The sequence below is a fragment of the Protopterus annectens genome, chromosome 4.part1, assembly GCF_019279795.1.
Source record: "Protopterus annectens isolate FY-2018-M chromosome 4.part1, PAN1.0, whole genome shotgun sequence".
NCBI classification, from domain to species: Eukaryota; Metazoa; Chordata; order Ceratodontiformes; family Protopteridae; genus Protopterus; species Protopterus annectens.
The window spans coordinates 878,791,934-878,806,551 of NC_056734.1; positions in this window are offsets into that span (position 1 = coordinate 878,791,934).

Here is a 14,618-nt window from a genome sequence, read left to right on the forward strand (position 1 = left end):
TAAACTGAGAAATCCTGTGGGAAGAAAGAGTATTGTTTAGAAGAAAATAGATTCAACGTTGTTTTATACCTTATAAATGCAAACAAAGATGAAAACGGTCTTAAGCACACTGGTTAACTGAAAACTGATTAAGAAAAAAATGAAGTCACCAGCATATAGCAGAAACACACTTTAATAAAACAACAAAACACAGTAAAGTCTAATACAAACTATTAGGATGATGAGCGCTTTTGCAATGGCTGTTGCTTCTTCAGATCTACTATGTACATAATTCGCAACCATGTTATAGAGGAGAATTTAAGCTGTTAACAAGATCCAATTATCTTAAAGCCCTAGATCTCAAAGCAGGACGTCTGTACACATTTAATGTTTTTGCTGACTGTAACTATAAGAATTTGGTGTATTTGGCTGTGTGTAAAATCTGTGATTCCTATTATGTTGGTATGACCACCAGTCAACTTAGGAATCGTATCAGGTAACACATTTATGCTATCAGTAGAAAGGATGATAGGAATGCTCTTGCAAAGCATGTTTTAAAAGAAGGGAGTGATCATAGGTTTACATTTTTGGTTCTGGAACTTGGCAAAATGTCAGATAGAGGTGGTGATGTTAATACCTATATTGAATGTTTAGAAATAAAATGGATACATAATCTAGCTGCTAACAGAGGGAAGGGTTTGAACTGTAGTGTTCCCTTAAAGCTTGCCATTTTTTCTATTGTTTTATACCTTATAATGAATCTGTACAGTTATAATTTGTGCTAGAGTTGTTTTGGTTTTAAAGAAGCAGATCTCTGTATCGTTACAGAGATCTGAAGAAATGAAGAAAGGAAAATAAGTACCATTCATACAAGGATATTGGAGTTTAAAAGTGATAATATGTTCCAGGTGAAATGGATGTCATAAGATGTATTGGGGAGAGTGAACTGTACAAGTCCACTCTCACTGGAGAATGAATGTTTTCCAACAGGGTGGGAATGTACAGGTAATGCCTGCCAAAAAATGAGTCTGCAGCTTAACAGCAGCATATTAAGCTGTTATGAAGCTCAGATTGAAACTGAGCTAACAGCTTCTAACAGTCGCTAAGTAACACCTTTGTTATTCAGTGAATGTAAAAATAAAATAAAAACAAAAAACTATGTGTAAGTATATGAGTGCATTAACATGAAATTGATTGACACATTATTTTACACTCACTAAGCAGCGCTTTTATTGTTTAGTGATTATAAAATTAAAACAAATAGATAAATAAAAACATTTAAAAGTTTGTGTGTATGAGTATGTTTATATTTCTGTCTGCATTTGTGAGTGTATAGGTGCTTGAGTGCATGAAAGCGAATGTGTGTGTGTGCGTGTGTGTGTGTGTGTGTGTGTGTGTGTGTGTGTGTGTGTGTGTGTGTGTGTGTGTGTGTGTGTGAGACAGAGAGAGATAGAGACCAACTGAGTAGTGGCTGCAGGTCATTTACAATTATGAGGTATGCATACCTCTCAACCTCTTATCTCAAGAAATCTGGAAAAACCTAAAGCAGTGTGCGGCAAAGGCTCAAAAATAGGGACAAATTTTGTTTATAAGACTAGAAGGCTGCTATAATAACAGGAATTATGTAAACATGCATTTTCTGAAGCATGCGAAAGTCGTCATCGACATCAGCCCCCTTTTTCTCATTTTCTACATGGGGTTGGGGTATTATGCTAACTGTCATCATCTCTCTTGATTCAATGCCACACTCCTGCTTTCTTCGACGTTCATGCCTGACTGTCGCACATCTTCTTTCACACAATCTAGCCACCTCTTTGCTAGATGTCATTGTTTCCTCTTACCTTCTTCCTGTCTCTTCCAAATCTTCTTCATCACATTGTCTTCTGCTTCTCTGCACATGTCCGAACCACTGTAACCTGTTCTCTTTGATCTTTTCTGCAATTGGAGCTACTTTGGGTTCTGCTCTTATGTCCTCATTTCTTCATCTGTCCCATAGTGTGCATCCTACCACCCTACTCAGGCACTACATTTCCATCACCTCTAGCTTCTCCATCTGTTCTGCCTTTGCTGCCCAGGTTTCTGTACCACACAGTAGTACTGGTATCACCACTGTCTTGTACACCTTAGTTTTTAACTTCTTTGGCATTCATCTGTCATAGACTACACCTGACAGTCTATGCAATTTGGCTGCAGCCCCCCTGATTCTAGCTTTGACCTCTTCATTCAGACTTTCCTTCTCCGCAACCACCCCACTCATTTATTGAAGCTGTTCACCTGTTCCCCTATCTTCCCTTCTATCTAATTTCTCAGTTTCTTCTGATTTCCCAGTTTACTGTCATTACCACTGTCTTATCTGTGCTTAGTTTCATCCCATGTGCCTTCAGTTTTGCATTCCATTCCCCTATCCTTTGCTGAATTTCTTGCTCAGTCTGCCTGTAATACCACATCTTCTGCATACAGCAACTTTGTTGACTTGTCCACTTAAACCTGTTTGATAATGTAGTCCATCACCAATGTGAACAGCAGTGGGCTCAGAGCTGAACACTGGTGTGAACCCACTCCAACTGGAACCCCTCTGTGAGGTCAAACATTCATCATACTTGAGTCATTGGGTCCTTGTACATAGCCTGCACTAATTCTTTCAATGTTTCTGGGAGTTTAAATCACCGCAGTATTGCCCAACTCAGCCTTCTTGGGACCTTGTTATATGTTTTCTCCAAGTAAGGAATGCCCAGTTGGACTCTTTCCTCATCTCTAGCTTTTCTCAATTAACTATCTCACTATAAAACATCAGGTCAGTTGTGCTGCATCCTATTTTGAATCCGAACTTCTCATTTCTCATTTTACTTTCCAGCACTCTGCGTACCCATTTATCAATCACCCTCTCCAGAACTTTCATGATGCCTCTGTACTGCCCGCAGTTGTGGATGTCCCCTTTGTCCTTGTATACTGGCACAAGTATGCTTATTCTCCAGTCATCTGTGATACGCCTTTCTCTCCATAGTGCTATGAACACACTCAGGAGCCATTGCTTCCCTACTTACCCAGCATCTTTATCATATCTGCTGTGACCTCATCTGAGCCTGCTTCTTTCCCTGCCTTCATTATCTTTACTGCTGTCCTTACTTCTTCTAGGGTGGGCTCGTCTTCTTCTATCATCATATGCTATTTCTGAGGCAGTACAGCTTCTGTGGGGTTTTCTTCATGCAGAAGCTGCTGGAAATACTCCTTCCATCTACCTTTGATGTCCTGTGGACTGATGAGCAGGTCGTTGCTGGTATCCCTTATGAAGGGTGCCTGACTGTCTTCTTTATCTTTCTGTTGTTGCCTTGCAACATAATATAGTTTCTTTCTGACACCTACTGAGTCACTTTCCAGAAATTTGTAGAGTGCTTCCAATCCCCAATTCTTTGCTATTGCAACTCCTTTCTTAGCTTCTTTGTTAGCCAACCAGTATTCCTTCTTAGCCTGGGCGGCCTTTTCTATCTTCCACTTTTTCCTGCACTCCTTCTTTCTTTTGATGACTTCCTGGGCCTCTACATTCCACCACTAGTTTTCTTTATTTATCTTAGTTCCATATCTGGCTCGGCCACATATCTATTCTGCAGTCCTCTCAAATGCTGTTTTGAGGTGCTGCCATTCTTCTTCAACTTCATCTATTTCCTCATTTTCTTGGGATGCTAGAACCCTGAGTAATTCCTTGAACTGTTGTGCTTTCTTTCCAGTCAGCTTCTGAGTCTTCAGCCCTGTCTCTGTTGACCTTTGAGCCTTCCCTGACCACCGCTTGCAACTAATTGTGGCAAACAGTGGTTTATGCTGTGCACTGATTATTTCACTGGGGATGACTTTACAATCATTGATTCTACCCCAGTGACCTTTCCTTACTAGGAGGAAGTCTACTTAAGTTGCATGTTGGACAATTTTGTATGTGATCTTGTGACTGTCTTTCTGAACCATGTGTTGGCTACTATCAAGCCATTTGTCAGACAGAAGTCTAGAATGGGCTCTCCTTCTTTATTCCTGTTGCTCCACCCATGTGGACCCAGGCAGTCCTCATATCCTGTTCAGTATGTCCCAATATGTACATTCAAGTTACCCATTATCAACACCAATTCCTGTTATCTAGCTGGTCCTGCAACTGTTGTCTGAATGTACTCTTTTCCTCACTATCACAACCCTGCTGTGGGGTATAGGCTGAGATTATGAATATTCCCTTATCATTAAACTGGAGTGCAGCATATGAAGTGGAGTGGAACATATGAAACCTAAACTCAAATGTAACTCACCATTTAGTGGCTTCAAGTCCCAATAATTATTGATCCACACATTTTATGAGGAACACACCAAAAAAAAAAAAGGAGGCAAAAAATCTGGACATTCTACAAAAATCTGACAGGTATGGTGGTATGAAACTTCTAATGGCTGGCACTATTAACTGAGTGTAATCATGGGTATTTTTAAATATACTTCTGAATGTGTGTGTGTGTGTGTGTGTGTGTGTGTGTGTGTGTGTGTGTGTGTGTGTGTGTGTGTGTGTGTGTGTGTGTGCGTGTGTGAGAGTGTGTGTGTGTGTGTGTGTGTGTGTGTGTGAGGGTGTGTGTGGGTGTATGTGTGCACGTGAGAGATCAAGTGTCTAGACATTAAAAACTTATCAAACTTATAATGTGAATGCAAAATACTTCTTCCAACAACTGTTACATATAAAAAAGCAAGTTTGAAACATTAGGCAGAGCTATTTTACATAAAAAAAAAATATATATATATATATATATATATATATATATATATATATATATATATATGTATGTATGGGTCTACTAACCCTAATCATCCAGATGACTGCCCAAATTGCAAAAATTCAAACGTTTTCATGATCGAACCACGGAAAATTGACAACTCTACAGTTATCCCTAACCAATATAGCAACTTCAAATATTACAAAAAATCAGCTGAATCTTTCTGGTCAGTGACACTAATAAATCACTCACCCTACACTGCAAGATCAGCATCCACTACTGACTCTTCCCATAATTCTACATCACCTTAAAGGAACAGGACTCCAATAAGTAATTAAAATAATGTTAATGACTATCTTACACAGTTTTGCAGGGGGGCTTTTTAAATATACCAACTCTTTTTTCAAAACAGGTTTATTGTTTTAACATATAAGAGAAATATCATAACAATTTTATACAAGTAATTAAAAATAGGTATTATTATAATATTCAACAAAACAACTAAAGTATTTACAAAGACATCCACTACAATCAGATCAATTAATTAAACTAAAATACCATGCTATTGAAATTAAATTTTTTTAACAAATTTTGTAAATTATCCCATACAATAAAATAAGATGTTTTTCTATTTGTTCTAGTCCTAATTGTGTTTATTTCCATATGGCACACTATATTCATAACATTTTTAAATTCATTGAACGAAGGAGGTGTATCTGAAATCCAATTTCTAGTTATTATTTTCCTAGCCACTGCTAGAATAGACCATAACAAGGGAAGCTTAACCTTTTTAACACTTTGAGGTACAGGTGTGTTGAATAATATAAGAGATTTAGAAATAATGAAATTATCTGTAAAAGAGCCTGCAAAAATTCATTAATTGACTTCCAGTATTCTTTCAATTTTATACAGTCATAAAACATATGAGCCCAGTCAGCATTAATTTCTACATTACATCTCTTACATAGATTATGTTTATTATTTATTTTATTCATCATCAAAGGTGTATAAAAGATCTATGTAAAAATTTCCATGTATAAAGTCTCCAGACAATGGAAGACGTAGTTCTATAAGCAGATTCCAATATATATTGTTTATCTTGTTGATTTGGTGGATCCCCATTAATAGAAGTGAAATAATTCCAGTATGAATCTACACTGTAAAAGTTTCTTGTCTGATAACTTTATGTATGTATGAAAGTTTACCTTTATCAGAAACTTTATGTTGTAAATTTAATATCAAGTAATCAATCAGTGTTGGAATAGATTCTTTAACAGTTATAGACATTAAATCTATTTTATTAATGAGATGTTGTCTAAAGGTCTGAACCTCTAACCAGCAAGTTTCTCTTAGATCAAATTCTTGTTTTAAGAAATCTAGATTTTTAACTTTATTATCAGATATCAACTGATACCAGTACTTTAGATCATTATCTATAGCTAAATGAGTTCCTTCAGATGTAGATGACAAAAGCATACCCTGAGTATACATTATAGGAAATACAATAAAATTCCATTCCCTATACTTAGGGTGCATGAATATAAAGTTACGATAACTAATAATAATATTTAATGGGTAACAAACCATATGTTTAGGTGTAATAGGTGAAGTACAAAATTCCTTTAGTAACCATAACATGGAGTTATTTACAATCATATTTTTATGTGTTAAGGAAATTTTCATGAAGTGTATACTAATTAGCTCCCAATAATCTTTCCATTTTGTGACATATGACTGATCTATTAATAAAGTAATAACTTTTACAATAGAAGAGATAGTATATAAATTAAAGTCTGGAAAAGAAATACCCCTTGAGACCAGCTATTAGTATGTTTCTTTAATGCAATCCTAGGTCTATTAGGTGCCCATAAGAAATTTAACATTAGTGTGTTCAGTTTCTTGATAATTATTTTTGTAGGTGGAAGTATTATTGATTGTATTAAGTATAAAATCTTGGGGAATATTATCATTTTAATAATTGTAAGTCTCTCCTCCATAGTAAAAACATATTATTCCAGGTATTAAAAAGATTTTGTATATTAAGAAAACAGGTATTATAATTATTATATATAATAGATTTAATATCTTTAGATAGTATTATACCTAAATAAGTTATCTGACCTGAATTGGGTACATATTTAGTAAAATCACTAATGAGAATATTTTTTTGTGTATATATAGGTAGTATTTTAGTTTTTTCTTCATTGAATATTAAACCAGAAATACTTTTAAAATTCATCATGTTATCAAATAGAGACTGTATAGAAGAATTAGATCCTGCTGATGTAATTAGAACATCATCTGCAAAAGTTGAATTTTGGATGTTGTATTTTCATCTATTTCAAAACCCTCTATGTCAGTACTGTTTCTGATCAAATTAGCCCAAGGCTCCATTACTAAAGTGAATAATAGTGGAGAAAGTGGACATCCTTGTTTTGTACCTTTAAGAATGGGTATTTTTTGTGAAACATATGTTCCTACCTTAATATAAGCCAACGTTCCTTTGCATAAATGTTCAATTAGATTTACAAATGCATCCGAGAAGTTTGTGCACTTCATTAAGGTAAACAGATAGTCCCAACTTACTGAATCAAATGCTGAACTTATATCAAGACTAATAAGTGTTAAATCTTTCTTTTTCCTATTTGCAAAATCTATTAATGTTAAAGTTCTTCTTATATTATCAAAAGTATTTCTATTTACAATTAAGCCTGTCTGATCTATATCTATAATGCCGGGAATGATTGTCTTCAATCTATCAGCAAAGATATTCATAAACATTTTATAATCAACATTAAGTAATGAGATGGGCCGATATGAAGAACATCTAGTTGGATCTTTATTAGGTTTTAAAATTGGCGAAATAAATGTATATTTCCAAGATGGGGGGGTTATTAACTCAGTTTGGGCCAAAATAAAAACCTTATGTATTAATGAATATGTCTTTTTAGAAAATATTTTATATATCTCTGGTATAATACCATCATTACCCGGTGCTTTGTTTGATTTAAGCTTATTTATTTGTGTAATAACTTCTGTATATGAAATACCCTTGTCCAATAGTTTAATCTGTTGTTTATTAAGCTTTTTATTCATATTTGTTGTTATAAACTCCTTTATTTTATCTTTAGGTTCCATGTTAATATTATTATGGCTAATTTTGTGAAAGTGATTTCTAAATTCATCTAGTATTTCTGGTATACTAGAAACATTCTTCTTTTTCCTTAGAGAAAAGATTTCTTTGATATGGTTTTGTTTATTCAACCTTTTTGTTTTATTTTTAAGTCTATGTAAGTATTTGGGGCTTATTGAATAAGACAAAAACTTGTATTTCTCTAAAGTTATTTTAACTTTATGAGTTAAAATTTCTTTGTATTTCTCATTTAGTTTGTTTATTTCTTCAATAACTTTCTTGTCCATAATATTTTCTTTATTATTATTATGTTTATGAGTCTAATTGACTTTGAATATCTAACAATTCCTTATCCCAAGATTTCCTTTTATTATTATACCATCTGATACTTTGTCCATATAGATATGATTTTAAGGCATCCCAAACATAAACAATGGAGACTTCAGGAGTGTTATTTATGTCTAAAAAATGTTTTACTTCTGAAAGTATATATTCTTTATAGTCTTTTAGTTGAGTTAAGTATGCTGGTATCCTTTTGATCTGAACATTATGAGTATTTTTTATCATGAATTCAAAAACAATTGAATTATGATCAGATATAGGACATGAAATGATTTTGGAATTAATTAAATCTGTTACCATCTGGTTAGACCCTATCTATTTTTGAATAAGTTTTGTATCTGTTAGAAAAAAAGGTGTATGGTAATGATTTTGAATCTATCTGATTATTAATATCATTCAAATGATAAGATTTAGCAAAATCCTTTAAATGTTTTGCATTAGATGTAATTCTTCTCTTACCTATAGTGGTAGTATCACTTTCATGTAGTATACAATTAAAGTCACCAGCTAAAATAATATCTCCTATAGAGAATGATATGATCTTATCAAGATGATGTTTCACTGTATTAATACCAATTCCAGGTATCCAATATACATTAATTAAAGTGTAAGTCTTCCCATTAATTTGTATTGTAACCATACAAAACATTCCTTTGTCATCCTGATAAGACTTAATGGTTTTAGGAATGGGCATACTTTTATTCCATAAAATAGCCACTCCTCTTTTTTCTGAGTGTGCTCTGAACTAACCAATACTGTATATTTGTTGTGGTAGTTTATCAATATCTTTTTTCAAGAGATGGGTTTCTTGTAGGAAGACTAAGTTGGCCTTATGTAAATTAATGTATCTTATTAGGCTTGCCCATTTACATGGATTATTCAATCCATTAATGTTTAAAGAAATTCCTTTTAAAGATGTCATTTGGCATTTTTAAAACTTAAGAATCTTATGATCAAAATAACAAATAACAAGATAAGTAATGTTACATCTCCTCCTTTAGGTGTACCTTTAAATATAGCTGTATTTATTGAATCTCTTATGGGTTTTGTATAGGATTCAATTTTGTTTGTAGTGACAATGAATGTACAAAATATATTGTGGATGTCAAAACTATATACAAATAACAATGAACAAGTGAAAATAATGTAAGGATTAAACCTTGCATCCAGCCTGAAGTTGTAAACTCCAACTTAGAGTAGTATTTACCACTCAAGTTAACCCCTACCCTAAGCAGCAGTACGTCAGCTACCACCTTATCAATTTAATACTAGTTATATTTAACTGAAGTTAACAGTTTTCAATTCAATTATCTAGCAAGACAAGACTACACATTTGGTAAAACAGCATCATATAAACTAAAATAAACCTTTTTTTTTTTTTTTTTAAAAACTGTTCATACTACTATATACATCCATGTAATATAAAATACTTGTATTCAAATAGCATTCAAATAATCTTGATGTTAGAAATCATGAGGAGAGAAAAATAAGTTCTAACATTCATTTAAATCAAAACTTTGGCTAATATGATTCAGACATTACATATATTAGGATGCTTCTATTTTCTGTCATGTAAATACAGTTAACAGCTTCCAAAAAACCTTGAATTGCTTGTATATGAGCATTTACTCAAACTCATTATTGCCAATAGAATAAAATATTGTATTCATAGAAATTGTTATAAATCATACTTCATAGTTAAGCAGATTCTCAGAAACATTTATATACATATCTACATACACACACATACACACACACACACACACACACACACACATACACACTCACATACACACACACACAAATACACACACACACACACACACACACACACACACACATACACACACATACACACACACATACACACACATACATACACACACACACACACATACATATATATGTATATCTGATCTCACTGAGTTGTATCTTTACTGAGCACCATCTTACATTGCTGTCCCTTCAATAAATCTGTCTGCTTTATACAAAATAATGCACAGCAAACACATTTTAGTAACCAGATTTTACAAACATGCTATACTACTGCTTTAAAATATATCACATGACAATTTCTTCCAGTATAGAGTTATAAAATTATTTATGCTTGTCAATCAGATGAATTAAATGAGTTATAGTAATGTATATGTTTGGGACATAGGTTTTTAACACATATTATTAATCTGCTATTCCTATATCTGTGATGTGTCAGTGTGATATCTAGGTCAAAGGTAAGACCAGCTGCTTTCAGCTTCTCTGTGAGAATTCTGAGAATTGAAGCTTTTGAAGTAGCTCATGGACACTGTGCATGAGACAGCCCACATCCCAGATTGTCTCTCTTAACATTTTGGTGGGAAACTTATTGAAAACTAGTGACAAACATTCATTTAGCAGTGTAAATGCATTTAAACATGACAAAACCTTCACAATGCATTCTACAGGTTATTACAGACTCTATGTAAGTGAAATCAAGCCCAAAATTATTATTAAGTAACAAAACTCAACATTTTTGTCCCAACTCAACTCCTATGCGAATCTTATTATTTACTGTGTCTATATGATCAAAAGTATTTCAATATAATAAAAAAGAAAAGAAAAGAGAGTAGAAAGTAAAAGGGTGTAAGGCAGAAATAAAAAAAAATGTAAGAGAAAGCTATAAGAAGTATATACAATAGAATATTACTTACTGTTTATATTAATAGAGTTAAAAATAAAACATATTATTTACTATTATTTGGTTCTAATTATTATTAGTTAAAGCATGACAGATTATTTACAAACAAGCATAAGCAGTGTAATCAAGAAAGTATAATTAGGTAGTGTCATTCCTGTATCTGTGATGTGTCACTGTGATATCTAGGTCAAAGGTGAGACTAGCTGCTTTCAGCTTCTCTGTGAGATATCTGAGAGTTGAAGCTTTTGAAGTAGCTCATGGACACTGTGCATGAGACAGCCCACATCCCAGATTGTCTCTCTTAACATTTTGGCGGGAAACTTATTAAAAACTAGTGACAAACATTCATTTAGCAGTGTAAATGCATCTAAACATGACAAAACCTTCACAATGCATTCTACAGGTTATTACAGACTCTATGTAAGTGAAATCAAGCCCAAAATTATTAATAAGTAACAAAACTCAACATTTTTGTCCCAACTCAACTCCTATGCAAATCTTATTATTTACTGTGTCTATATGATCAAAAGCATTTCTATATATTAATAAAAAAAGAAAAGAGAGTAGAAAGTAAAAGGGTGTAAGGTAGAAATAAAAAAATGTAAGAGAAAGCTATAAGAAGTATATACCATAGAATGTTACTTACTGTTTATATTAATAGAGTTAAAAATAAAACATATTATTTACTATTATTTAGTTCTAATTATTATTAGTTAAAGCATGACAGATTATTTACAAACAAGCATAAGCAGTGTAATCAAGAAAGTATAATTAGGAATAGCATTTGAAGAACATATAAACTTTTAAAGGAAAAAAAAATGTATCAAATTACTGACCTTATTTTTCCTCTTCAGAAAGAGAAACAAGTTAAATCACAGCTTGCCATTAAATCTCCAGATATTTTGACTAGTTATGAAACAAAACATTTCTTTGCACACAGAGAATAACTTTGATTAAATCTTTCAAAATATTTGTTGCTTCTTGGAAATGCAGGAACTATATTTAAAAAGATTAATAATAAAATAAAATGATGAGAGAGAAAAAAAAAACATAGTACAAATCATTTTTTTAGTCTCTGCTTCTTCTTCTCTGAAGTCTTCCACAAAGTTTCAGTTGCCAGTCTCTTTAACGAAGGACTAGCCCATTCCATTTCTTCTATTTTTTCCAAAATCTTATTTTTTTTGATAAACAGTAAAGCAGAGTCTAAGTCATCGAAAATTTTAGGACCATCAGGAAGGAAGATTTTAAGCTTGGCAGGAAACAGAAGGTATGTTTTAAACTGTGCTTTTAAGCTCCCTTATTAGTGGCAGAAAAACTTTTCTTTTAGCTAATACCATGGAAGAATAGTCATTGTCAAAACACACAGTTGTTTCATTAATCTTAACAGGAGCTTTAGCACAAGCAGATTTAAGAACCATCTCTTTATCAAAGATGATAGAAATCTAACTATAACTGATCTAGGATAGTTTTTGTTAGAGTTAGTATTAGCTATAGATCTATGTGCTCTTTCAATACCAAAAGAGAATGCTTCTGGTAAATCTAAAGTTTTAGGGAGCCATGTTGTTAAAAAAGAAGTAATATTGTTACCTTCAATATTTTCTGGCAGTCCAAAAATCCTAATGTTATTGCGCCTAGATCTATTTTCCAGGTCATCCAGCTTTGTTTGTAAATGTGTATTTTGTTTCAGCAGAAACTCAATGTTGATTTCCTCTTCTTGTATTCTATTTTCCATGTCATTCACAGCTTCTTCTATGCCTGTCATTTGGATCTTCTGTTGTTGCAGGTCCATATGTAACAAGTCTATTTGTTTTGTAGTTTTTCTATGAAAGTGTCTATTTTAGTATCCATTTTATCCATCTTAGCAGTAAGTTGCTGGACTATAATTATCAGAGACTGAAGTTCTTTCTTGATGCTGGAGTCTTGAGAATTTGTCTTACTGGAACTCATTTCAGACTGATAAACTGACAGGAAAATTTCCAAAGTAATTTCTGACAGGAATATTATTAAGATTTCCTTTCTTTTTTAGATATAGTTCAAGAACTATATAAAACAAACATATTTAGAAAGAAAATTACTTCAAAAATTAATTTTTTAAGTAATTAATTCCTGTCAATGTAATGAAATTGGTGGAGCTGAAGAAATCTGCTGCTATCCTGTGTTCATCCTTGGCCACGCCCCCACAGCCTAAATATACCAACTCTGAGATCATACCACTGCAAGGAGAAAAGGGCATATTTACAGGTTTGTTAATAGTGCTGTGACTGACTACACATCAGTAACCTCTCTTTGATGTTCTGAGGTTCGATCATGTAAACATTTGATTTTTTGCAATTTTGGCTAACTCGTCACGATGATTAGAGTTTTGCTGTTATGAGCTTTCGCTCATTGGAAGTAGACTCATATTACACACACACACACACACACACACATATATATATATATATATATATATATATATATATATATATATATATGTATATTAGTTTTAACACTTGAATTTGCTTATGCATGTTCAGCACTTGTTCAGAATTTGTTGTTAGCACTAAATAAGCTACAAATTACTACAGCACTGAACTTTCCTCTTTACCTAGAGGAAAACAGTTTTTGTACTTACTTTCTTCACTTGCTTAGAGAAAAACAGGTCTTATACTCACTTTCCTCACTTGTCTAGAGGAAAGTAGATTTTTATTTAGGCATGTCCAAGGGTCAGCTCCCAGTGTTCTTTCCTGTCTATCTGATGAATCTGGGCATCTTGGGACAATGTATCAATTGCCTCATGTACACAAACAACCCTCTCCTCCTACCACCCAACATCACAACCTGTGAGAGATACGCTTATCTAGCCAAAGTGAAGTTAAAGCTCTCTGCAACCAAGACTAAACTTGACAGTCAAGAGGAGAAGGTAAACACTTGCCCCACACCACACTCATCACATAGTCCCACTAAACATACACCACCAGAATCCACACATAGAAACACAAAAACATTTTCAGAGGCTCTCAATAATAATCCGCTCAAGCAACAGAGATCTCCAAAGCAGAAACGCAAGAAACCTCCACCCCCCAACACAACCCAAATGACACATAGCCCACAGACTCAGTGCGCCACTCAACCACAGCCCATAAGGCAAAACAACATACTAGTCACAGGTGTCTCTATAGTCAGACACACTGATGTCCCACTCACCAGGCTTAACAAGGAGAACGTTACTGTCAGCCGCCTGTCGGGTGCCAGGATCCACCACATAACCCACACACTCAGGTCACTCCACAACAAGTAAAATATGACTCTGTCATTGTCCATGTTGGTGGGAATGACCTGAGACATACCTCCCTAGACTACATGAAAAGAGACATGGAAGCGCTCTCTGATCTTGTAGCCCAGGCAGGTATGACCCTAGCCCTTAGTAGCATCCTGCCATCACCCAGAATGATACCGCAGTACAAAGACAAAGTGATTGACTTCAACATTTGGCTAAGTTTCTGATGTCATTCTAAGGGGATCCAGTATCTGTCTGCCTGGGATGACATGGTCGACAGACCATGATGCTTTGCCAGAGATGGCCTGCACCTGTCACCCCTGGGATTCCGGATACTGGCTAAGGTTCTTGCTGCCCCTATAGTTCCTTTTTTAGGCAAGGTTCAAATGACAAATTCACCACTGTAACAGGAACAGGCAAGCAAAAACTGAGGGTAATGCTACTCAATGCTAGAAGTCTAAACCCCAAAATGCACTCCCTCGAGGCACTCCTTAA